The following is a 27558-nucleotide window of genomic DNA, read 5'->3' as shown; positions in this document are numbered from 1 at the left end:
CCCTTTGAACCACTCGCGGTGGTGGGTTGTTATGTCGGGCGAGTGGCGATTCAAGATGATGCCCGTTGGCTTGTCCGGACCATCTTCGATCTCCGCTGGCTCCGAGAAAGGGCACGCGAGGCTCCAATGTACACTTTTCGCCTGGTGTAAACATTTCAAGAAATGTTTCGTTAGTTAGGCGACTTGCTCCCGGATCGGTTAACAAATTCAAATACCTTCGAGGATTGGCAACAGCACAAAAAAGGCTCCTCGCGCGATCTTGCGTTGAGAACCGAGCAGAAACCGAGCAAACTGTCTGACGCAGGGACGAGAATATGGTGCGAATAAGTTCCCGTGCCAATGTATTCTGACGTTGGCGTTTTTTTGTTCCTCCTTCTTCGAGAAACGGTAGCTAAAGTGCTATCAGCACGGTGTGGAGCTTTTAAACTTCTTCCTCTTCGCCCAACGGCTGCTTCTGCAAGCGCCCACGGTGCTAAAACGCAGACTCCGATCAGATGCCAAAGAAGACGCCCGTTGCGTTGGCTGGCCGTGAATTGCCGGTATTCTTTCCGCGCAGTTTCTCTGCCACTTTGCCATTCTCGGTTTCGCTCTCCTTCGCTGGTTGCTATTCCCGCTTCGCCAAGAATGGATCGTCCTGAAGGAGCGAACCAGCGCAAACCAGGGAAGCTGGAGAACGCGCCAAGATCACACAATCCATCCCACAGAACGAACCGCTGGTGCTGCTGGCAGCCGCGGGGTGGTCGCACAAATTTACGCGCAGACACGAAAACACTGTTATGCTTTTAAGCATAAGCCGCGCGCGCGACGTTTTCGCGCCACACCTTTGCCTGCTCTTTGCGGTCGGAGGCTGTCGTATTTTCGAGGCCTAACAGATGAGGCTGCTCTTCGGTGGAAGTGGGAAAGAAGGAGGAAAAGTCTGCCGAGAATAGATTTTTCTTCCCGCGGCTTACGGCGACGGAGTTCAAAGGAAGTATTATGCAAATCATTTTGCGCGTTGCTTCTTATTGCTTCCACCACGGATTGCGGGATTCTATTCATTCAGTGCGACGTATGAACAACGATGCGTTTTCGTACCCTGATGACCGATCGGTTCAGCGTGCCTGAATGAACACTTTTAATAGCCGTTTCATGCTGCCGATGAAAGCAAATGGACGTAGTTCTTTTCTGACGTGAGCGTATTTTCCGGTCCCACCCAAACTGAACGTTCCGTTTGCTCAAGTGCAGTCTGCTTAGAATTTCTTGCGAATCCGCAAACGAGCACTAAGTAAAGGTTCATGCTAATAATTTTATGCAAATGCCTCAATAGCAATGCCTTCTCAGTCACCCGTCATCTCGCAAGCGGAAGCGGATTTATGGACAGCCCTTGATGTCGTGGTCGGGAGCGCGCTTTGTAGGCCCATATTGGTACGGCGACGGGAGTGCATTATATTCAAGACACCAACACGAATGGATCTCGTTTGTTTAATTGGATTATCCGCGATTATGGCCACGGGATTACGGGTACCCTCTCTTGGTCCGGGTGGGTGGTGCTGGTCTCCCAAAAGCTCCCCTGCTTAAGATAACGCATGCGTTTCCTTTTCTGTTTTTCTCTCAAATGTCCCACCGGGTCGCAGTGCAATGTTACTACTGCCGTCGTTGCTGATGATGATGAAGGTGGCAAAAGATTAACCCCAGCAGATTCGGGACAAGTAGCTGAAGACAAATGTACTAGCACATAAGTCAGTCGGCCATGGTAGACGCAATTTTCTGACAACGCGTGGTGTGGAGTAGAAAATAAATTATATGCACCCACCATCCAACGCATGCTCGAAAGCATTAGCTGATCACTGAAAAATAAAGTTGAACAGCCGGGAAATAGCCACAAATAAAGCCGGCTTACCGCAGCTTAGACCACTTGAGGCTTATGGCAAATGAAGGCAAAGGCCATGCGGAGGGAAATAATTTTCAATGTGAAGTAATACGACAGCGCGTTGATTAAAACGAATAACGATTCGAATTCACATCAAGTCGTGCACGAGGAGGACAATTAAATGCACACTTTCGCTTAGGTTCGATTTATCAACAATAAAATATGACTAGCACATAAAATTACACCACAACCTATCGTACCAACGGTAATAAAGTCATAAAATTGATGTATGAAAAATTGCCCAAAAATGTTTATTACTTCGTTTTTGCATGATATCGACTTCGCTAGAGACAGGGAATTATGCCAAAAAACATGCTTACCACAAGCTTGCTCGCATCGTCCAGTGTCAGATAAGTTCGCGCAATTTATTGGAAAAATTCTGGGCCATTTCGCTGCACTCATTACTACTCAATGAGCCGATGCTGTTTCGGTGCAGCTAGCTGTACGGTCAGTCACATCGACCCGCGAAATGCAATTAGGTGCGAGCTGTCCAATAGGCAGGGTGCGAGTGAGCCTTTTAACTTCGGCTAAAGGTGATGGAGAAATTTTAATTAAAATGCAAATTTTCAACCTCTTGTCGTCGCATTCGCGGTCGACCCCCGTGGCCGGAGGTTTAAATATAAATTAAAAAAAAGCATTCCACGATGCGATCCCGATCTGCAATCGGTGAGACCATTCCTACGTAATGCTATGCCGTCCATTCATGATGAAGGTGTTGAAAAGCGCCACCGAGGTGGGGCAGTGGACAGATTTTGAGTTCTGTCATGTTCGTGTTGCACTCTCTGCTGCCACTGTCGTATAAAATGGACTATTTTATGACAGCTTCTGACCTCATTGCGTTCCTCAAATGATCGTCCATTTCACCATATCACCACATTCCATCGCGGAAGATCGTGGTGAATAAATGAAGTTGAAAATTACGAACAATTTGCAACAGGAAATAAAATTGAGTACGAAATTAAGTGTAATACGGGTTGAGTGATATGAAATTCAACACTTGAAAGATGTATTTAAAAGTTTACCCTTGCGCTTGCCATGGGATTGCCCAAAAAAATCACGATTTAAAGATTCTAATTGTAAAACTTGATTTTTTCTACTTCTTGTTCTGAAAATTATCTTCTCCGCTATGCTCAATCTTTTCTTTCTGTAGCTTCAAAATCATCCGGCATTTTCTATGCTCGATCAACCTAACGCGTCCCATATGCATTTTCTGAGTTCGAATGCCTTAACCGTTGTCCTGTTTCATGCCCTTTCCAGCCCTTCTGCCTTGTTGTCTTCTTGGTGCTTCATCCATAGCGGGGGTTTGTTGGTCGTAAAATGAAAAGAAACGAGTGTAATAATAAAATCTGATTCCTTAACACTTGAAAAGAACGTTGCCCTCCCGGCCGCGCCCTTGCTCGTTCCCTTTTCTTAGCGCAGATGAACTCTCGCATCGTAAGGCCAGAACCTTTTCCTTTTCAGGCATGGCCCAGAGAGGTTCTGGCCGTTTCTGGCGGACAAAGGCAAACGAACGGACAGCAGGCGAACAAGAGCTGACGAATGATGATGAAGTAAAATCGAAGTAGAGAATTGGAATACAGAAAAGTAAACGCTTGGCAAACGGGGGATGAATCTGATGGAGAACGAAGAACAGGAAAAAAGCCTGCATAGTAAAGAATAAAAACAGTCAAACGTCATCCATCGTGCGCAGATACCAAAAGAGTGTTAAAGAAAGGAAAACCAAAGAAGAACGACAAGCAAGATGAATAGAAATGAGGAGTAAAAATCCTAAGAATATCTGAAAAAGACGGACAATGATGAGGATGAAGCTTTTGTTGGTGAGATCGTTTGATTGGTGCGTTTTTTTTCCTCTCGCTTTTCATACTATTTTGTATAGAACATGGGGAGAAGTAAAAAATGACGATGGTTAGCATTGAAATGAGATAAATATTACAAAATCGCCTCGCTCTTGCCAGCAGGGAGAAATCCCTAAAGTTGGCTTCGCACCGTTTTCCTCTTAAAATCTGACAGTTTTTCTATTGTGTTTTGATCGTTAGTTTCGTATCGTGCGATTCCAGCTTCCTTTGGGACGCTGTTCGCCAGCCGACGGGTGTAAAATATGATTCGACTCGAGTGTTTTGATATTCACTTTTCAGGTAAGATTAAAAATGATCGTCTGATGGATTACCTTTCGATGCCGCATGGTGGGCAAGGTATTGTAATTGCGCTCGCCTCAATTGTTGTAATCGCTTCTTGGCTGAAATTGAAGGCCTGACCAACAGTTTTATTTGCCAGCTGCTAATGTTTCGTCACCATGCGAAATGGAGTCACCAAATTGCGTTGCAGACAACGGTTTATCGCAGACTGGTTAAATAATCAAATTCCTTTCGTCCGTCGAGCACTTGCGTGGATCAGAATTTTCCGCAGCATGACAAAAAGATGCCATGCCATCGTACCTCACCGGCAACTGCTGCTGGGTGTGGAATTTCGCTGTTTTCCTTTCGTAATTCCGCTCTCCCAGACGGAAAAAGTGTGCGAAAAGATTAAGACCGAAAGTTTAATGAATTGCACAGCGCTACTCGCCACGTCCTGCGCGGCCACCACCGGAATCCTTGAGCTGCCAAAGTCAGCAACCTACTCTGGGTAGCAGACGGTACGTTTCGCGGTTTTCACCCAAGACATTTTCCCCCTCGCTCAACCGTCGGATGTAGCGACACAGACAAATATATTTCAGCGGAAAACGACCCCAGACTGATGGGTTGGAATGGATGGGGGTGGTGGTTTCCCCTACGGCCCCTGAAAGGAACCAGCAGGAAGGGAACCCCAAGCACGAATGAGCTCTCTGGCGAAGTGTAGTTTTATTTGTGGGAGATCTTAAATCAAAACAAAAACAAATACCCAGCTCATTTCGACACAACTAAATCCTTGACGGTGTAAAGAAGCGAGACATAGTAGGCTCGACGGAATCGGAACGGAAAGGACCGTCGGAGATGTCGCATCATCGGCGCACCTTTCTTCGGGACCGCGATTCGAGAGAAGCGGAACTATTTTTAGGCATACGACACTCGGTCTGGTGAGGATCTTACGAGCAGACTGAAATGCACGGGCAAGACGAATCATTAACGTCGATTCGAAGCAGCGTAATCTATGTCGTCTGTCGGTAATCTATTTTTGCGAAATACATAACAATATCGTCTGCCGCCATCTCCCTTCGGCGGTCGATCGAAGGAGGAATGTTTCGACTGTTTTGTATTGGATAAAAAACATTTTTCACCAGCCGAATTCTCTGGTCTTTGTCCGACGATTGTTGAACCTTCGGAATCGCAGGAAAAAATATCTATTTTTGAAATCGAAATGAAGTCAAGGCGGAAATTGCCCTTTTACTCACGAAAAATCATGGGAAATTGTATCGGGAAAACTGCGACGTTTTCTTTCCTCTGTTGGAAACACAATGTCGTGGATAATTTCGAATGGACATTTAGGTTATAATATTGACCGTGTAAAAAATACAGTAAAATGGCTGCCGAAAGGTATTTTGCTGCTTGTTAATGCTATGATTTATGTATGCACTGCAACATTTTATTTGTTTAACATAACATTTTGAATATTCATACTTTTTATCAAGTTTCCGACTCTCCCATTTTAGAGGAAATGATGTGAGGTTGACAACCATTCTGTGGTCGATCACACCGAATGGGGTTTGCCCTTTTACAAAACAACAACCAAAGTAGAGAAAGGAAGAAGAGAACGTGTCATCCTGTTTTCCAACAGAAACGATCTTTGGAACGCGAAGAAGATAGTTGAAGAAAGAAGAAGATTGGTTGATTTTCACTTATTTTCATGTTTGTCGTCTTTCTCACACTTTTGGGCACGCCGACAAACGTTCAACATCCCCAACATTTATGCTGCCGGAATAGCGCTGAACCAAAAGGGAAGGAAACACCAAGAATCAAATTCAATGTTTGACACCAAACGATAGTAGTGCGAAGGAGATGGGAGCGTGAAACGTGAGACGTTTGAAAATTTAAATTCTGTCTGGATCTGGTCACAACTTTTTGGAAGCCGTGGAAGCCCCCCTCCCTGCACCTTCCATCCAAACCATCTCCTTGCTTTACACGCCTCGACACAACAGTTTGCTTTTTGTGCCTTTCGTTACATCGATCGGCGGGCTGGATTGCGGGTTTTCCGGTGGTTTTATTCCAGGAACCTATCAGTTGTCGTTTACGATTGACTTATCTTACTCCGTTTCGTAGATAGAATTTTCTCTTGTCACTGTCTCTTGTAGAAATTAAGGGTATTTTTCTATATGAAAGCCAAATAATATTATTAACTAATTGATCGCAGCCGAGTTTCCACGAGAAAAACTACTACGTACCAAAATTTCAAACGCTTCAGTTAAAGGATGTGAGCAAAACATGCTACATAAGCAAGCGAGAGAGAGAAAAAGAAAGAGAGAGAAAGAGAGCTCTCTCAAAAATTGAATCTGTCAGAATGAGAAATGCACGAGACGAGTTCTCACTCAAAATCCGAGTGCCAAGAGCTGATTTGTGAGCGCTATCTTACGATGTGTCTACACGCATATTCTCTTTTTCTATTGTGTCTAAACGGTAGATTGTACGACTGTTGAAATAAACGGCTGATTTAAGCTCTCATTGTTTTATTTTTTTCTTTCTAAAAATGTGGCTATAAACTCGTATTTTTTCTATTGTGCTATGTATGATTCGTATAGATGGGAAATGTATCCAGCGAAATGTGTACTGGATTCCTCTTGGAAACTAAACGTAACCATCGAGCCGCGCTTTTCGAAGCCAAGAAGCTCGTGTAGACGGTGTAGCAATACGCTCAGAGCAGTCTACTTGAGATGGAGCTTGGCGCTCACTTTTTCATTTCTGTTAAGACCAGTGAACCGAGAGGACGCACGTCGCGTCACACGGGATTTAAATCGCCAATAAGACGCAGTGATACAAATCTCCGGTGTATATCAATACCGGTGTACCTCGAGTTTGTTAGTGAACTACAATTTGTGTACCGTGTTGTGATATAATCAGATCGTAGGAATAGCTAAAAAGAATTCTGACAGCTGCGCGGTAAACACTGCTATGACGCGAGTCATATTTTGACAGCGCTATAACACAGTGAATGGTAGTGTTTTGTTTACGTATCACGGAGGGTGGAAAAGTGCACGAATTCTTGTTCAGCGGTGTGGTTTTACAATTTCGCGAAAACCTTTTGAACTATACGAGTAAACGCGCCTTAGTAGCAGTGCGCTTATTATTCCGGTAGCCATTGTTTGCCTGCATTGCTCGTTGCATTTGCGCATTGGTTCAAACCGAATGGTTTGTTGATGCAGCCATTTCGATTGGATAGCCTTTTTACTTACCAAAACAATACAGCATAGCAGTCATCAATCTTAATTACGTCTGTCTTATTCGAAACATCCTACGGTGCATGAGTTTCCATGCCGTTTTGGTCGGGGTGATGATAAGCAAACAAAACAAGGTGGCATCTCTAACTCCAGCATCTTGTGGCTTCGTGATAAGGCGCGAGTGACGGAGGTAGTTTGATTCTCGTAGCAGTGCGATGATGCGGTGAAAAAAGTCTTCGAATGAAAAGCCCTCTCACAAGGAGGATGGGCCTAGTCAGTGTCAGTGTTTGGGAAATCATCTACACCGAAGTGATAACACATAGTCTTTTACTAGAGTGTCATAGGTCGCATGATTGAATGTGACGCGAGGATAAATTCAATGCTTAAGTTCGAAAAATCGTCGCTAATTTACATTCACGAAGCGGTCAACAAGGTCAATAGTGCGGTACCTTTTGTGCTAAGGTGTTCGAATATGCGGCAGTGAGTTATTGGTTGAAAAGGTAGAGGAAAAGTATTAAAACGAACGAAAAAAGGCTTTTTGAAAAGGAAAGCATCACCTTCGAGGCTGAAGAATATTAAGAAACCAAAATCAACAATTCCTTTTGTGGTTTGCTCCACAAAGCACCCGATCGACAGACACACCAGCAACCAGCGCAGACATGGCGCCGAAAATGAGGAAAAAGAAGGCAAACGGTAAATAATAAATTAGAAAAAATATATTTTCCTTTCCACTCTCCTGTCCACACGATAGTACGAAGCGCGAGCCCGATCGTCGCACATATGATTCTCGCAACGATTGAATTCCATTTTCCACCGTCGTCGTCGCCCCAGCCAGCGAACTGGCCAGCACTGTGAAGTCGTTTGTTCTGGAGTTTCAATCCGTTTTATTTTTTCCTCCATATCTTCAACATCCCTACCGTCGCGGTGGGGTAAAATCTGGATTGTTTTCGTTGGACGTTCCGAGGCACCAGATACGGTGCTCCTTTACGGAAACTGCATCAGACCGGCCCTGTGTGCAGTTATCATGTACAACGATCGTCTGGAGAGCTTGCGTCGTTTACCAGCCCTTTTTCTCGTTGAGCATCCGAAGAATGGAAAGTGGATGTCGTGAGCATAATTCGTTCGATCGTTTTCTCAAGCCCTGCGGGGTGAGAGAAGCCGCGAATTGCGGCATTGAATCGAAAGAATCATATTTTATAACTGCGATGTTATGATTAGACCATGCTCGTGCCTGTGCATGTGCCACGCTTTTCCAAACTGAATTTCGCGCTTCGAAGACTACGAAAGCGTTATGGATCGTGTGGCTTCTGCCATGTTTATCTTCCTTATTTCTGAAACTCTTCGTCCTTATTTTTACGATTATTTCTGTTCTCTCAAGCTGGTTGATCACTTCTGACTCGTTGTTCCGATTTTTTGTTATTCAAAAATTCTTGTATTCAATCGCTTTTCAACATTTTCAATCGCTTTTGATTCGCTACACAAATGCGTAGTTTTGTGTTGATCATCTCCAAAAACGAGTTTAATTTAGAAACCCGAGAATATTTGCCATAAAGAAAGGAAGAAAGGTTAAAAATGTCGTCGTACACGTGAGAATGTTTTTAATTAGGTACAGACCTTACCAAGATCGCTTTTCCTCTCATAGCATCGCTGTGACTCGTTTCCGCTTCGATGTTTTTGGTTTGTAAACATTTTCTTCTGGTGCGTTTCGTTCATTTTCTATGCGTAACGCTCTCTCTTTTACGTTGTAGAAAGATAAGGAAAGTGATTGGTTATTCCATCGGATCGGAATCAGGATTTCAGGCAACTGAACAACATTAAATCTGAACAGAGTTGTAAAAAAATGAAATCATTAAACTGCTTCCCTTCCGGTTTGTTGATAATAGGCATAGGCAAAACATGTACTGAACGACAGGCGCGTAAATTTGATGGAAAAGTATTAATATTTTTATAGTAGTACAGCCATACCAAAAATTTTTCATGATTATATTTCCATCACATGAAGATGTTTCTTTAAAATATCAAATCCTTGTGTATTCCATATAGAAAAAAAGATTTTTGTTTTAACACAAATCTTTCTCAGTAGCTTATATAAGCATCCTGTGATAAGTTGCAGTGTTTACCTCGCCTCTCCTAGTTTTCATACTTCGTTATTTGTTCAGGCCATAGACTCGTAATACTCGAATCCTTAGAGTTATCCTACCTGCTTTTCTGCAAAAAGAAAACTTTGTTGCCCTTGGATTGCTTGCGTTCGAAGACTCTTCTGAGGGCTTCCTACCACGTTTCGGCCTTGAAAATCGCCCAAAGATTCCGTGATCGTGCAGCAAAAAAGATAAAGCAGGACGAACGGGCAAAGGAAAGACCCAACGACGGTATGGTGGTATGGTATGGCGATGGTGCGAAGAAAGACAAATGTGCTCGACCTCGGAAACCACGCTCGGCAGCACCGCTAGCTCTCGAGAAGCTACAGGATAATATTCCTTCTGACGCTAAGATGCACGAGAACAAGACGGAGAAAACAAGTATAACTCTGCGGGCAATAGAGGCAGACGTTGGCTTCGTACGACCCATGCCCACACCGATGCCGAAAGGCCCTTGGCAGAAATGGTGCGAAAACAGATGAATGCCACCAGTAGGGAAAATAATAAAAATGACGCCCGAAGGAGAGTCGCCGCAAACGCGGGAACTGGAATTTATTTTTCGATTTTTCTCATAAAAATTGTCTTAGTTGTAGCCGTTGGTATGGCGGAGAAAATCGTTTCGAATTTTTCGAGTCGTAACTCAGCATTCGATGTCGCCTTGGAGACACAACATACCCGTGAACTGGTAGCGGTAGTAAAATTTAAAACATTTTTTTCGTTTTCGAGGAAAACAATTTTATGAAATCCTACACTTTGAGCATTTTTATGTGCTTCTACACTGTGATTATGTTTATGCACTTTCATTTTTGCTTTACAAATGCATGCATTTACAAATTACATGCTGCTTTGACTTTAAAACCGAAGATAAAACTGCTCAAATTGTTCCAAAATCGTTAAACTCATTTACAGGCCCATTACTTGTTTCCAACAGAGCCTTCGTAGGTGGAAAACCCCTGGGATTGTTCAACCTGACGGATGCGTTTCAAAATACATTGGAAAAATGAACGATCCTCCTCCATTTTCCTTGGTCCTTATTTCGACCCATTTCCGTCTATGTCAGGTCGGTGTCACGGGTGTTAAATTTCTCGAGCGCATGGGTTTGTCATGGTTGGCACAGGAATGAAAGGGATTTTTTGTTAGGGTCGAAGAAGTAGCCACTCTAGCGTAACAAGACTGTTCGGATTTGGCTCTTTTTTAACCTGATCAAATCGGTCATCGGATCCTTCAGCTCCGCCCGGAAAAGATTTATACGCAAACCCAAATCGCCCTGTTCGAAAAAAGAACATTTTGTGCTTGTATAAATTATTACCAAATGGAGCAAGTTACACATGACTAGTTTTTAGACTTTTTTTGAAATTCTGCTCTAGTGCAGGATTTATTTCCTACCCATGGGAAAGAGCAGTTCAAGTTTCGTTTCTGAGGCGTCAAGTAGACGTCACGTGCTAGAAGGGTATTCATTAGCCTATGTTGCTTTATGATATATCCTTTTGTTACTATCAATCCTTACGATTGATTTGTAATTCTAATCCGAAACATATACGATCGGATGTCATGGTTAAACCATGGTTAAGGTATCGTAAGCACGCTGTTTCTTGTTTCCTAAATCTGAATACGCTGCTATTTGGCACGTGATCGCACAGGGCAAGTATTAAGCCTATTCTTCTTAAAATGATTAATCATCACCGTGTAGGCTTGACACCGGATTCAATCTCACGATGACTTGGCACCGAGGGATGCGATTCTAGTGACTAATTGCCTTAATTATCGGCGTATGTTACACGAGCTGCGCGTGTAAAATGCTGTAAATGATTGGCATGTTGAGAGTGTTTCCTTGTCCATTAGAAAAAAAAGTATAATTCTTTTATCTATTGGCAACAAGCGTAATGGCATGCGAGATGTTTCTCGTGTTTTACAAAATTCTATTAAGAAGTACTGCCTAGCATTGTGCCACCTGTTGAGCGGTCGTGATTGTGACTGTTATGTGGTTAAAAAAACATTGAAACAGGTTTAATACTATCATTATTGTAATTATTCTGTTTTTCCAGGTGTTGCTTTGCAGTTATTATCAAACTGCTACGAATGGAATTTTGCTGAAGAAGTCGAATGTTTCGATACTGTTAGTTTTTAATGCTGAGCCGTTGCTGTATTTTCTGTGTATCTCTCCTGCGTGTAAAGCGGTATTTGTTTTTGGCTCGCATGTTCTGCTTTTCCCCGAGAGTGCTAGATAGAGCCACGCCTGTCGCGTTTTATGGTACGACCTGTTAGCTATCTTTCCTTTCCAAATACTCCGCTTCTCGTGGAAACATCACTTGTCAAAATGTTTCTTTATCTCTTTTTTAGCGCGTGACACATATGGGTCGAATCGTTGTGGAGCAGTGTTGTTCAGTTCGCTCTCCAATTCGTACATTTTTTACATCGATCGAAAGATGTACAAGCCGAGCTTGTTGGTTCGTAAATTATGTACATTTTTGCAGAAGAAAGAGGAACCCGTCGGCCAGGGTAAACATAGTCCCTAACCGACATGTAAATATTTTGCCCGAGAAACAATAATACATCGTTTCTGGATGGTGACGACGAAATGGACTATCGTCGCAGAGGCGTGATTCCGATATTTTTGAGCTACCCCGGACGCTGAACAGTTCGCCATTTCCCGTAGCTGTTGGTTGGTAAAAGCGAACAGAATTAATAACATGCACCGAAAGGTACAAACCCAAACATCAACAGGAACACTGTTTCTTCGATTTTTCCGCCGCTGTCGCTTCCTGCGTGTGGGTGGGATAGGTTTTATCGTGAAACATATTTTTTGCATTTTCGAAAATTTGGCCTTTTTTTTGACACGAGCCAAGATTGACGCGGGATTGAAAAAGAAACTTAACATTTATTGACGGCATAATTTGCGGCGGAATGCTTTCGGTACAAGTCACGGTCAAAATGGATTAAACTGCTAGAATGTATTCCTGAGTTTCTTGGCTTTCGGCGGTTTGTTTCGCTTACGTCCATACATGGTGCCTTGATTCTGCGGTCGCGCTAAAGCCGTTAAATTTCAACACTCTCCTGCGTGTGGCACCACCGACACCATATGTTCGCGTGCTAGTACCGTATGGTAAAATATTAGCATTTAACGCAAACCAAAAACGGACCTCCTGCCGGTGAAAGGTCTTACCTGAACCGGGGGTGTTTCTTGGGTGGGTTGAAATAATCACCATTTTAGTATCGCTTCGGATAAAATGAATAAAACGTCTCGAGGGAAGCTGGCCCGCAAGGGTTTACACTCAGAGATGCATAACTTATCGATGCCATAAATGAGTAATTTTCCACAATCAGCATAACTTTTGTTCGGTTAATTATGAACCCACGTGTGTGACTTAGTAACACGCGACCTAGCGTTTATTTACCTTTTCTATCTTTCGTGGCGTCGTTATTTTCCTCCGCACAGATGGGGTTTATTGTTTTATGGAGTAGAATATTGGCAGTAAAACGGTCTTCCAAACGACGCACTTTTGTCAGTTGATTTTACTGCTTCGCCGATTGCAACTACAACAAATCCCGCATGGTTTACTTTCGTTTTTAGTGTTCTTTGTAACAGTGTATTAAACCCGTAGCTGTGACACTACTATATCAAGGAGAATCGCCACAAAAAACACGCAGCATCCAAAACGGGTGCGTTTCACTTTCGATTCGCTTCATCAGCTAATTTGCGCAAATGTGTGACAGACAGTTGCTGATTAGGGATCGTCACTGATTTCGCTTGGGATGATCTTTTTTTTTTTCGTTGAGGAAACCCTTGAACGCTTCCATCCTACCGACTTTACGATCGCCGATGTCCTCTTTTTTGTCTGTATGTTTTGTGATTGACCCCCTTGCAAAGGTCTGCCACGGAACTCGTGATCGCTAAACGGCAGCTTTTGCGGGCTCCTCGTTATCAAGCCTTTTTTTGGCTTTATTGGCTAAGCTTTGTAAAGCATAAACCGGTGTCTCTTTTTGACTGGGGCGGCGGGCTTCTTATCAATTCGCTCCACCAGCAAGTTTCGCGCGAAATTTACAAATCGCGGACTAGCTGAACGACTTGAAGGCGCACGCTAATCGATGGGAGCAAAGTTTATGTTGCGTCGTTTATGTTTAGCGAAAAAAAGGCAAAACAAAACAAATAAGCATGACGAAAAAGTATTAAAACACAACTATATCTTCGAACGGACCGACCCGGGACCCCCTGTTGAGATGAATGTAGCCTTAATCTACTATCGTGCACATGCAGAGCTGATCTGTCGCCGAGACAATCAGCTTCCAACAGAGAAGAATGAATGCATTTCCTGATGAGTGGAAAAACAGGAACCATGAGTCCCATCGTGAGCGCTCTAGATGTGAAAAATTGTTTATGGCTTTCGATGTTTCCACCGGCCGCGTCGCGGGGCAGTTGGAAGAAAAACGATGCTAGGTTGTTTTACGATGTGTTACGAAATGTTTCGAATTTTGTATACTATTCTTTCTACCCACACGGTCGTTCCATTTCGTTCCCCCGAGGGCGTCTCGCAATGATTTACTACGGGTTCCGAAATCGTACCGCTGCTCAAGTTTTCCAGTGCCACTATCCGAGCTGCATTTCTGGTTTTTTATTTCATGTAAAATGCTATGGGGAATATGCATGGGGAAACAGACAAAACAGGATGAAGGAAACGTGTGGAATCTTCTTCCGGAGTAGCGCCAGCACAAGAATAATAAGCAATGCGATTAGGCAATGGTGAACTGTAGGTATTGGAATGTCGATGTTTAAAGCCAATAGTTTCAATACCCTGGTTTGTGCGTTCTTTTGTGCAGCTGTATGATTACAATTTTCGGTCAATATCGATCATCCGCTCCCGTGGGTGTGCCTGAAACTCCAGTATTTCTTTTCTCGTATTTTATGCTTTTAGATTGAGGAGAAAATGTTCGGAGCTGGGTAGAAAATTATTATGCTTTCTAATTTTCTCGTTTTTGTGATTCATGCGATGCAGCTGCACATAATTATTCATAGCTCACGCCTTTACCATCCGAACCGTTTTTTTTTTGCGTCTGTTTGCCTATTGCATAGCTTCAGATGCCCACGGCATCAAATCGTTTATCTTTTTAATCATCATCATCATCATGCTTTATGCTGATCGCCCCCGCGACTTCTGCGCAGCGAGAGAGAGGGATTATTATTGTCATGCTTTTTATGTAGGCAGCGACAAAGGCTGGGCTAGGGGTAATGCTCTTTTAACGGGGTAAGCTACTCCCCCGGAATATCGTAGCTTGATAAACGAGGAAATGTCAGCTCCGAGCCGAAGTTGCCCATGGGCGACAGACGTGATGCCGGTCCCTCTCCGTGAGGGTGCGTGCGTTCGTGATCGATCCTTATGGTTATCGTTCGTGCGCTCCACCTTTGCATTTGATCCGTTTTTAGCACGCTTTCAGTATGAATCCGTAGCGGTTCGGGGAACGAAACACCCGCGTACGAGACTCTCGGCGGCTAGCAGCAATGTGCATTTCCGGTTTGAACGAAGAGAACCACCTCTGCCAAGCGACGCACTCGAGATGGCATCGTCCGTGTCGGCTTAACGGTTGCTGCTTCGTTAGCCAGTTGCGTGGTTTGATGGTTGCGTTGGTTGCAGCATGATTCCGTCCCACGAATCGAGGTAGATGAGCCAACTAAAGCCATGCGAAAGGCTGTCCTTTGGCGTGCGCGTAGGCCGTCGAAAGACTCCCTCTTGCTAATGTTCCCCGGCAGCCGTCCGAGCAGCGGCCACAGCCTTATGGTGCTAAATAAGCGAGTAAATACAAATGAGAATTATGCTTCGATGATGATGGCAGCAGATTTATGAAATATGAGTGGGTACACGGCCCGCGGTGGACTGTGCACGTTTCGCCCCCATGCACATACCATGCTCTCAGAAGCATGGGATTGAATTTAAATTTTCTGTTGACTTTTTGACCGGTAACAGAAGCCACCCCATGGAATCCTATGATACATGCCCTTTACGTGTAAGAAGGCTTAGAAAATCGCCCCCTACCGGCACTGGCTATGGAGCCGGTGTATCCCATGTATGTTTTGGGCTGAGTGAAGGAATTTTACCTATTTGAAGTATCCATTAGCGTCGTACGAGCGTTCTTTTCAAACGGAGACGAAGAAAACTATGCTGCTTTAAATCCCATCCTTTTCCATCTCAACAGCCCCGCACTGTAAAGGAGCTAACTTCATTAGCCAACATAAAACTAAATTGCTCGCAGCTGTTTCAAATGAACACTTCCCACCGAACAAACAACGTTGACTAATGGGTCGTTTTTTTCTTTCTTTCTTTGCTCCGCTTTAGGTATGTTGACACGATTTGTTAGCGAGGAGCGGCTAGGGCAACACAACCCACGTTCAAATCTAAGGAAACGTTCTGGTACAATCAATAATACACCTTTGGCACGTCAATTACGATAAGACAAAACCCACGTCCAATAACCTGGGAAAGAATGTTGTCGTGAACTGAAGTGTAGACAAGAGTCAACTTCAAAACGAAGGGCTGTAGAATGCGCTAAGCTATTACGCTCTGACTATCTCAGCTCAAGCTCAACCGGAAGTTGCGGTTACTACTAACCCTTTTTGCACACGAGCCTACAAGCAATACGCGATCATCTGGCTCTAATGACATCATCGCCATGTGCTGTTATCATCATTTTTCGTTCATTCATTTTGGAGAAGGGGAAAAAATCGAATCGCTTCAATCGAAGCATAGCCATTTGGTGGTATTTTGGCATTCCCAATCTATGACAGTCGGTTTGTGATTACTGATCGATGTTCGGCGCTTTTGGGAAAAGGACTTTTCTTTCTTTCTATAAATAATTTGCTTCGACATACCCAATGTAGCTAATTCGTGCGTAAATTCCCGCAAATTGAGTCTAGAAGTTTCGCGATATTTAATGAATTTGTGTAAATATATACTTCTTTGATAAAGTGATGCTTGTTTGATGCATCATCGCTTAGTGAAACTGTTTGTCCCCAGTCGAAATTGTAAGACTGATCGAGAGGGCGACCATTGGCAGCTCCCACGCAATTTATCGTTGTTGTGTTGGTCGTCGGTTGCGATTGGTTGGATTGCGCAACGGAATGGAATGGCATACCCCTCATTCCCCCATTGCTAGTGTTGGCGGGGCCAGAGAGAGAAGCAGTTGGCCAAAGGAGGAATCTAAGAGGGGCGTTTTAATTTTAAAAATAGTGCATCATCTCTCTCTCATCGACCGCGCCACGAGCGCTTGTTTGTGCTTGTGTGTCCCCATTGCAGCTGTTTTTTTACTGCCATCGTCGATTTGCGCTACCGATTCGCGCACTCTCGCGCACGTTTGCCTTTCGTGTCTTGCCCATGCGCATCGATGCACACGCGTGGTGGCGTGCGACGACACGAATGCATCCTGCATGATGAGGAATCATTACAGCAGCACTCTGCCTCTCAAGCGGCGCGTGCTGTACTGGCACTGGCGCGTTGATGACTGATCCTACCAACAGTGCAGAATTCCACTCAACGGCTTGTGACTAAGGCGCAGGCGATGCATAAGAAATTGGCGTGGGCATGTAACTGTGTGTGGCCACGCGAAGGAAATTTTATGAATGAAATCTCACCGTTTTGCTAAGAGTGCCACCACCATATCACCGTCAGGTTGAGTGGCTTCCATTTGCCAGGCAAAATGGTTCAAAGGGGCCGATGTTTTTGCATGCATTCTTATTTGCAGTTTTCCCACAAAACCGACCAGCTCCCGTTCAGTGCTCACACACACACACGTCTGTTTTCGGGAAACCGTTTTCCTTCTCATGGAACATTTCCTCGAAACCGGCATGTTCGTGACGGTGCTTCGTTTGTTTCTTCGAAACTCGCTCATAATAGACAAAGCGGGGCTTAGGATAAATTAGCTTCATCCTCGGCCTCAGATCTTCAAGAGTCAATCAATTCGATCCACAACCTCACCTCACCGCGCTGGTCCCTTCTTTGCACCGCCACACCCGCCTGTTCTTCAATCAACAAATTATCCACGATTGAATCCGTTATTTAAAGACCTTCACGTTGCCCACTAATGGTACGGTTTAATTGATGCACTTCTCAAATCAAACTCAATTTAAAGCGATCGACATGGAAATTGCGTCAAGCAGGGCTCGTGCGATCACCAAGGGAGAGAAGAGGCCGCACGCTCGCGCGCCCTGGTTTATGTATTCAAATTCATCGACGATTTTATTTTCGTCCCAGTGTGTTAAAACGCACGCGACCGAGGTCCCAAGACGAGCATATGGGTTAGCTGCGTATCTTGGCTGGGTCGCGTCTTTTGCGCGCTTCAGTTCGTTTCCAATAACACTGTCCCATAAATTACGCGACGGTAGATTATTACGAGCCTATAAAGTGATAAAACTCGAGCAAAAGAAGGTTCTTCGCAGACCGCTCGCGTTTCGCTGGTTGCGGGGACGGCTTTTAGCATTTTTTTTCCTCATTATTTGAAGCGCGTAGCAACGCACCACGAGCTGGAATATGCGTGGCATGCTTTATTATTCGACCCACCGGCACAGGTTGTGGTAGCTGGTTCGTTTTTTTTTGTTTTTTGTCTTAATTCTTGAAAGCTCTCTTACGAGAGATAAGCAAATTTGGTAAAGAGCAACCGGTAAATCGTCAACGACAGGTGGCTTCCATTTTTGGTCCTTTCGGCTTATCAGTGCTCCGGTTTCTTCGGTTTATGCGGGGACAAGAGAAACTCCCTAGCAGCAGCGACCGGAACGATAAATCCAATAATAGTACCCGGATCTCTGTCATGTCTGTTTTGAAAGCTCCCTGAAAACCGTTCAAGATAGAGTTACCTGTCGATCCTGTTTCGTCGCAGTGTAATTTAATTTCATCATCCTTCCACTATTCAAGCACTGATCAAGCTGGATGATGTTTTACATTCCATTACACAGTTCATTCGTTAGCAAAACTCCCGCTATGCCGAAGGAAAAGAAGGAATGGCAAAAATTACTGCCGATCAATCTAGGTCCATCTCTGTTTCTTGCTGCTCCTATTATCGCTCGGCTTGTTGATGCAATTTCGCGTCATCTTGAGGCCTGCAAACGAGCGAAGATCATGTTTCGCTGCTGCTAATTATGGATGATCTTCATTCGCATTTGCTCGCTCGTCTCGTGCTCTTGTCCCGTATTTATGTACCGATTCTATGGCACATGATGAGTACAGTGTCGGATTGTGCATCCTTTCACAATTCCACGTTTTGTCGGTCAACGTCTGTCTTGCCCTCAATTGCTCTAAAAACACGGGAAGTTTATGAATTATGCCATGATCCAAGGATTTGTCCAAGTCGATGGTGTGATGGAAAGCAGCTCTTAAAATACCATAGGTCCTAACAACGCCATTGAAATGCAGAAGCAGCTCACCCCTAATGCATCTTCCGCTTAAAACGGAACAACAAGAAGTGTCTGCTTCGTTAGACAGAGAATAATCATCGCCACTTAGTGCCACAAGCCTGGTGTATTTTATTTTCTGTATTTTGTTTTCGCGTACGATCATATGATGCCCATATTTTCTCCCCCCATCCGTCTGTATGTGTTCGTAGAACGGGCGACGGGTGAAAAGCGAACGAAAACCGTTTAATAACATCGCGAGCAAACGCGCGCGCGCGCGCGTGATCTCGCGCCGGAGCCTCGTTCTGAATGAGCGCGAGTGAAAAACCGCGTTCGAAAAACAAAACCGCGCCTACAGCTGAAGATGAATAATGGAACGTGGAGCGGCAAAAAGATGGAGCCAGCAGCAGCTTCGTTGGATGATTACAAACATATGGGCCCGGAGGCGTCTGATGCTGTCGTTTACCTTCCAACACGATCCGGCTTTGGTCTGGCGTTTGTGAGTGGTTGTGTAGTAGCGTTCTTGTGTTTGTGTGCACGAGAGAATGATCCCCCTTGGCCCCATGCGAGTGGAGCTTGAGATTGATCTCGTCTAATGACGCGCTCCACAGCTGGAACGGGGCTAATTTCGAGTATCTCCTTACGAATGCGCGTTGGCTTTTAGCGATCACCAGAGCAGGACAGCGAGCTCTAGCTGGCTCCTTGTTCGCCCCTCCATGAGGGTTGATGGATATCCTGTTTTGCTCGCGATCGGGGGTGGGGCTTTCCACGATCCGCTTCTTCGCCCCACCACCAGGGTGCGATCGTCCGGCTGCCGGAGATAAAAAGCAAACCAGTTCTCCATTCTCCCCCGGGGCAATTGTACGCGAGAACGCGATCATGCTGCTCTTGGGGAATCTCCTCACGCAATGTGTCACACACACACACAGACGCGCCTTCAAGTACGGAAAAAGGGGGGGGATCAGTGAGATCGAGAGAAGGAGAGAGAGAGAGAAAGAGAGCGAGAGAGAGACCCAAAAGAGGGTGCTGCAGAAACTGTAGATCATAATCAATTGGCTCGTTTTGTGGAGTCCGATCTTCGTAGCCATGGAGCCTTTGGAGAAACTCCAACCCGTCCCCCATTAGATGGTAGTGGTGTGTAGTTCCCCCTCCAAACTACTGTCGGGGCTTCCAGAAGCGCCTCGGTGTTGCGGTGGTGGTAGTAATAAACAATAATCGCTCATTTGAACGGAGTTTCCGCGGCCAAGATCACGATCGCGCGATTTTGGAATCCCCACGAGCACGCGTGCCCGTTTGTGCCGCGGGGTGGATACGCTTACTTCCTGTTATTATTGCACTCTCGGGCGTTCGATGGAGGCTTTCTATTATGTGCCTTGCTTTTCACTGCTCGCATCCTGCTATCCCGCACGCTTCGGTACGTTTTTGTTGCTTTATTGTGTTCAGCCTTCTTACCTTCATCTAATGGTTTGAAAGTTTTTGGCTACGTCCTTCTCTTCGTCTTCCATTATTTCGATTGGCTAGGGTTGAGGAGCTTAATAGTGTTAATCGGATATTAGTAGACGCTTAATTTAAAGCTCCCGAGTTTTCGGGAGACCTTGGCAAGGTTGCTGAAATAGGATATCACCTTGCCGCAGGGTATGCGGTGGATTGGAATCTTTCCAAACAAAAAATGATACTTCGTTTTGATAACACTGGCTAGAGATGAGACATGTAAATGTCCATAATAGAGGCAAAGCCCGTAGTAGAGACGTTTATCGGTTGCCATTTTACTGTGCCATTAGTTTTTGGTTCCAACGAAGACCAATAGGGAATAATTTCTCTATTCTGAATGAAAGCCACGTTAATTGTGTGTGTATTTTTTCTTCTTCCTGATAAAATCGCATCCCCCACGACAAAACGATCGACGGATGCGCGTGGTTTGAATTAGTGTGCGAGTGTGATAAAAACGCGCCACGAACTAGCTTTCCGGACCGGTTCCGGATGACGACGGGCCTTGTCTGAGGATGGTTGTTGTTCGTGGGGTTGCTTTATGCTTTTCCTGCCCCCGTCGAACTCACCCTGCGAATGTATAATTTATGGTATTCATTTTCGGTTGATCGAAATGATTAATTGACACCAATTGTTGCCAGTTGGTATCGCGGCCGTGCTGTTGGCCCGAAACAGCATGGAAGATACTGTCGGGTGCCGTTTGAAAATTGATTGAAATTTATGTGCGGTTCGGTAGCCCGCGGTGTGGCAGCCTCGCGATAGACGCTAAGGTACATTCGCAACGTATTTCCCAAAGCCACGGCAGGACAGGACATCGTAGCAATGGTCCCTACAGCCTGGCCCAAGACCGGTTCTTTAACTTCCCGAATGGTCGGGAAAGAAGTATATCGCTAGCTCCAGCTAAGCGACAGTGATCTATTAGGGTTTTGGTGTAAAATTTTTGCTTCTGGTGTTGTTACCTAGTTGGTTCGCACCCTCACTTAGAGATATTGTACAGTTTTCCCTTAGTTTCCTTATGGATTTCTTGCATAAAGAGCACTATTCATACCAATGCGCGATGATGTGTTTACCTCTGCAATGAAGCTCTCTGATCTTTTACATCAGTTTGTCTCAGGCACTGATCGTTTGGAAATACAGATGTTTAACCTGATTTGTGAACCAGAAAAGGGCGAAATGTTGTGTAGACATTTATCACCTCAATTTGAGCGCTGCACAAACAGTTGATCCCAAAATGTTTGGCTTGATCATTATCGTAGTCGATGAGCTAACGAAAAAGGAACTCGTACTTCACATCACTCTATTCCCATATTACGGTGCAACGGTCGATGATGGATTGCCCATTGGAAGAAAATGTACAACAAATCGTTTTTCTACTAGATATCATGGGCTAGAGCATAGTGTTCCATGAGGAAACCTTCAACTAATTCTTCTTCATATTCCTATCATGGTACACCTCGTTCGGTTCGTTCGGTGGAATAAGAATCGTAAATGCTTTGCTCCAAAGCACACGAAGGCCCGGTGTAATGTATTCATATTTCTCTTTTTGCCCAAGAGCCAAATATCGCGAAGCAGAAATTTGTGTGCTGCATAATAACTAGCACACGCCCGGCATGTGCTTCGTTCGTGCGGTTAAATATTCCGCCAGGCGAGAGGCGCGCGTGGGAGGTACTTAACACACGGCGGAACAATTATTATAATGCTGCCTACATAAATACCGCGCCACGATCCACAGGGATAGAAGCGGTACTACTCTCGCTAGCGATCGTGCCGCAGAGATCTCGTTTCCTATCCGATCGAATGATCGATTCGTGCCGCAAAGAGTCAGCACCATATTGTGCACGTGAAGCCATTTGCGCTGGCGGTCGCTGGAGTGCGAGTTCTTCGCGTCTCGTGGAGGGTGAACGGGCACCAGGAAATTGGGAGTCGAAGGAAAAAATGGTTTATTCAAATTATCTTCACTCCGACCCACCTCCCGTCTGGACCGGAGTCTGGAGGATTGAGTTTTAGATCGATCAACGATCGGATCGCCGGATGCTGAACGCGCACGATCTGCAGCAGCTGGCCTGCTTTGATTCGTATGGCCCCTTATGCTGGCGATCGATCGCTGGATGGTATAATAGATGTGTAGGCGTCGAAGCTGGTACGCGTCGCGATTGGGTGAGCGAAAAGGGGCTAAAAACCCCTGCTGAACTCCGTTACTGATGAGATCATGGCCACGCACACGGTGATGTTGGAGAGCAAAAAAAAAACGGGGTAGTTCTGGTGCAGCTGTACCACCCGATTCTGTCGATCGATAAACGTTTGGCGGGTTCAGTGTGTGTGAGTGAGTGTCTGTGTGCGATCACTCGAACATGTGTTTTAGTCCGTTTTCCACCGGCTCTCGCAGAGCAGGCTCAGGAAGCATATGGTTTTGATTTATCACTCACTAATCACCAACACGGGCGTTGGGAGTTCGACCCGCGGAGCATCAATCAGCATTTTCGGACCAGATGTGTTGTCGGTTGATTATGTTTGCTTGCCCTGGACGTTTGAAACCCCCCCGTGGGCTGGCTTATGTTTTGGCTTCTGGTTTTCAGTGGTAGAGATATTTTCGGTACATTGTGCGTGGAGCAACTTTCCATAAATGGTATGCCGTTGACAGATACTCGTAGACATCGAGGGATCCAAAAAAGGACCTTCTGCTTGAGAGAGAAAGAGATCCACTTCAAACCGAGCAAAAAGGGAGGCAAATGATACGAGGGTGTATTTCACCCGCGGCGCAACGTCTCATTAGGTGGATAGTTATGTACCCTTACATCGGTACCGAACGCACAGCTGGCATTAGCGCGATTAGGGGCCAACATGTCTGCCAGGCTGGCTGGTGCAATCTCCTCAACGATCCGCACGTGTCGCTGCGTATACGTAGCCATCTATTCGATCGTAACAATCGCCGGACGTTTTGGGGCGTACAACACAAAATTGCCCTTACGTCAACGGGCCTTACTTTGTCACATGATTTCCGTGCGTCCGTTTCCGACTGACGTCAACGTTACGTACCAGCCGCGGGAGGTGCAGCAAATCGGCACGGCGGTAATCTTCCGGTTCTGGTGTTGTCAATGAAGTAGACAAATTGGATTGTGTTAACTACGTTAGCGTGTGTGCCTCGGCCGGAAACCTTGCCGCGAGTAGAGCATGCATCAGGTACTAGTCCACAACACACACTCACACATTCGGTCAGGACGGGAAACGAACAGGATTACACCCCACTTAACACAATGCTGGTGGTTAGGTTTTGAGAAATATTCGCATGCATGCTTATGAAACGTTGACCCTAATTTTTCGCAATCTTGCAGGGGTGAAAAGGGCGCACTTACGTCCAGAGCCTGTTGAACCTACCACTATCGAACGCTTAAGGTTTCGCCACGGTTCGTCAAACAAGAAAATCGTTCACAAATTGCTTGACGCTCTGCTTCCTCGGTTGTGCATATCTACACCTACAACACGATGTCACGTTAGAATTCCGATGCATAAAAAGACCATATTGTGTTGTTGTCTATATGAATTCCGTGACTCAAATGCTGTGACGTTCGACTTTTGACTCTCCGTTTGACCTTTTAACGGTTTTGTAGCAATTCTTCTCAGTTCTCAGTTTGATTATCTCAATCACAACCAGTAGAACTACGCCGAATGCCGTTGGCTACCATTTCTGCCACCCTCCAGTATCGTCCAGTTTCGATTGCTGCGTGGTTTTAGGCTTACGTCGTAAAAATGGACATTTACGGCAGTTTTGATACGGCCCGAAAAATCGGTGACACATTCGCGGTTGATCCGGGGCCATTTATGGTATTTTTGTTTCCTTTTTTCCGATCGAGGCCTGATTCATTCACCGAATAACGCGGCGTTTGCTTTCTGCTCGTACCGAAGCGATATGGGTCCGCGATCGATCGAGTATCTTCGCCTCGGATCGATCGATGAGTCAGGCGCGATACGTAATAAATATGCTAATATCCGCACGCCCGCCGCTGGTGGACAGGAATCGATCGGGCATCGATCGCGCGCGGAGGTGATCAAAATGGTGGCACAAAAGCGAATCACATTGGACGTTCGCGCGCGAGATTCGATTAATGCTTTTCGGACTTTTTGAATGGGTGTGCGCAGGAATGCCTGTTCCGCGCGGGTTCCTTCGAGGCTGTCGAACCGGCTTAAAAAGGCGTGCAGGCGGCCCCCGAGGTGTGCCTGCTGTCAATCCAGCCCTCCGACGGGGGGTCCTGTCGGTTCTCAACCCCAAAATGCGTCGCTTCTCGCTCCTCCCGGTCGGTCGGTTGAATCTCGTCACGCTGTGCGGTGTGTGATTGATCGAAAAGCTTCAACGATGACGGTTTGTTGTTCTCCTCGTGTCGATTTGGCGCAGCAGGACGGCAGGGATCGAGCGATGTAAACAAGGAAGTCGTCGATGGGGTCGCCTGCTAGATGTTCTTTATTTCTCGGGCTCCTTTGTAAGTTATTTTCAGGTATTACTTTTTATTGCTTCTAGCGGGATGATGCGAACGATATTTTTGTCTACAGCTGACAAAAGTTTTACAACCCTCTTTCATTCCGAGTGGGGCGCTTGCGTGAGAGAAAAGCTCCCTTGATTCCCTTGATCAATGGAAGCGTAGTTTTCCCAGCCACATAACAGCAGTTTTCCAGCACTGCTTTCTCGTCACTCATTTAACAACACACATGCGACTCTTTTCTCATCGTCCATCATCCTTAGACGGGGAAAAGGCTGGGGCCGGGAATGAGATTCCGTCATGACGCGAAGCAAATATTGATCTTATGGCCTCGCTGCACACAAAAACAACGTTGTTAGTCGTTCGACAAATGTCATCCCAGAGGCCAGCATCAGTAGCGCTCTCGGTGGCAATATTGTCTCGACGTTGTCGTCGTCGTGGCTGTTGTCATCGTTGCGCTGAGTTATTCACTTTCGGGGTTGCGCCCCGTGGGTGGATGGGGTGGCATGCGTCTCAGACCCGGAACGCGCCGCCTACCTTCTCTCACGTGTTTTTATGTTAGACCCCAGATTCGCAGGGAAAAAGGGGCAGCTAATGTCCACTCGCCCGTGACGTGGCGATGCTGTCAGTGTCCGCTGTGTCCTCGTGTGTTGCGCCCTGCTGTCTGTGTTGTCGAATTGCGCCGCCTGCTGTTGCGCGTCGCCATGACAGGATATTAATAGAAGCTTTGAGCTCTGCGGATGGGGCGCGTGCGATGCTATTAAGGAAGAAGCGAAAAAAATGACGCCCCTCAGTTCAGCGGAAAAAGGAAACGTACGTGCTGCTGTGTGATGTATTCGGTGCTACAAAGTGTCACAATGTAGTCAGGAAAGAAAGATGTGTGTGGCCCAACCAATCAGCCCACGATACGCGCGACAAGAGGGGTTGCTGTTCACTCCCCTTGGCTGCGTCTCGGTAAATGGTCTTTGCCTCGCACCATGTAACGGCGTGTAAAGAAAGCAGCTCATCTCGGGCTCCCTCGAGAGCTCTGACAAAAAGCATCATTATGCGGATAGAATGAAACGACCCGAAGATAAATTAACGTGCGTTTCAACCTGATAGCGACCCCTCCCACCCACCCAAACGGTCCGGGCCTTGTTCAATATTGAAAACTATTCCTCGAAAAACATTGAAAACGGATGCATCATCCCAGTGCTATCATCGTCGTCATCTTCAACGACGTGGTATTCCGGTGCGCGCGTTCGCCACGGTTCGTTTGTGCTGCAGGAGATTCATAACGATAAAGCAACAGCTTCCCTTCGTTCTGGCTGCTCGCTCAATAGTCGCCTTCTTCCATAACATTTGTTCTGACTCGTGGTGAGGGCGAAACGCACGCGTTCGCTGCCGTCTCTGACGTGTCTGACGCTTGCCCATTTTTCAAAACCTTCTTCAGGATGGACAGGAACGTGTACGCACAGGGCATCCAGTCGAAGATCAAGTCAAACATGTGTTTTGTTATGCAAATTCTGACCGACAGGCGAACATACTGTTTGTCATCCACTGCAAGAAAGCAGAACGAGAGAGCGAGAGAGAGAGAGAGAGACAGTAACTTCATGTGTCTCGTCTGTGTCGAAGAAAATCACACCGAAACTACGAAGAAACCACTGAGAGATCTCCAGAACGTCGTGGAAAACGGGTGTCCGATGAGCCGAAACAATTCAGGGCCTTCTCTTAGCTACGGAGCGTTGGCTAGTGTTGGTCGGGTGGTTTTGGGAGATAATTTATGATAGATAAGGGTTCTCTTGCTTCTCGTTGCGTTGTTCCACGGACTTTGTTGAGATTCATGGGCTGGATGCAGGGATTGGTGGGCACAATATTTATATACTACTGCTTGTGTTTCATTTAATACATTATCCCTTAGTTACTCGCCCCAAAAGCCAACAGAAGTTGAAAGTTATAAGCAACCTAGGTGATGCCTCGTGCGTATTTGTTCTTTTTTGTACATCTCAAGCCTGACAAACCACTCGCACTACGAATTTTTGTAGATGACGACGCGTTGTCCTGTTTGTGCAGTTTTTCTCCAAGCCTATGATGCTACGAACCGTGCCGTGTCAACAATGAAGCGGAGAGCAGTTTGTTTGACGTATACACGGCTTGCTGAGCTCAACAAATGCCGCCTCCGCAGTGGCAGATCTTTGAACATCTACAACTGTCGCAGCAGGCGTCGGACGATGGAGAAGTTGATGCAGTATCTTGCGCTAGCTCTCATCCACGTGTTGAGTTTTGATTAGCTCATCGCTTCGTTCGTCGAAGACGTAACGGGGTGTAAACGAGCCCCGTAGCTGACCGAGAACCCTCAAGAATAGCATAAACTGCGTTCTTTATAAGAACCAGCTTCGAAAGATTCCGCTGTGCCAATCCATTCAATAAGGGTACGATTATAATACTCGAAACGCTGGACTGACGGGTGAAACAATTAGCATATATTGGTTGCTCTAACAGCTAAGATCACCCATGTTGGAAGTTCTGGATGGTACAGCATCCGGATTGTCTGCTCCCCTGGTTCTTGCTTCTCTCTCTCGAATGTCAGCTGGCTGTCAGCTTAGGTTGTTGTGACGCAAAACTGTTCGTTCGCTGTCCAGAGCGTCCAGAGAATGAGCAGATCCCGTGGTCTTATCACCGCCTAGTGGCAGCAAAGCAAATTCCAAATTGCAGCACTGTTCAAACGATGACCACTAAACCAAGCATCGCACTGGTTTCAAGGCACTATTTGAGAGGAAGTTTGAATACATTTTTCATTTATTCACTTTATTCAGCCCGTCTCGAACGGAAGTCGGTGCTGCGTATAGACAAGTCAA

General features: G+C 45.7%; 1 protein-coding gene across 1 annotated transcript in view; it reads left to right on the top strand.

Annotated features, from left to right (window-relative positions):
- Positions 1 to 27558, top strand: part of LOC128726889 (bone morphogenetic protein receptor type-1B) — a 96836-nt gene that overhangs the window by 64060 nt on the left and 5218 nt on the right. The window lies entirely within an intron of this gene.

This window comes from Anopheles nili, chromosome 3 (assembly GCF_943737925.1).
Source record: "Anopheles nili chromosome 3, idAnoNiliSN_F5_01, whole genome shotgun sequence".
In the NCBI taxonomy this organism is placed as follows: Eukaryota; Metazoa; Arthropoda; class Insecta; order Diptera; family Culicidae; genus Anopheles; species Anopheles nili.
The sequence above is the reverse complement of the archived record's forward strand: the minus strand, read 5'-3'. Positions and strand labels throughout refer to the sequence as shown.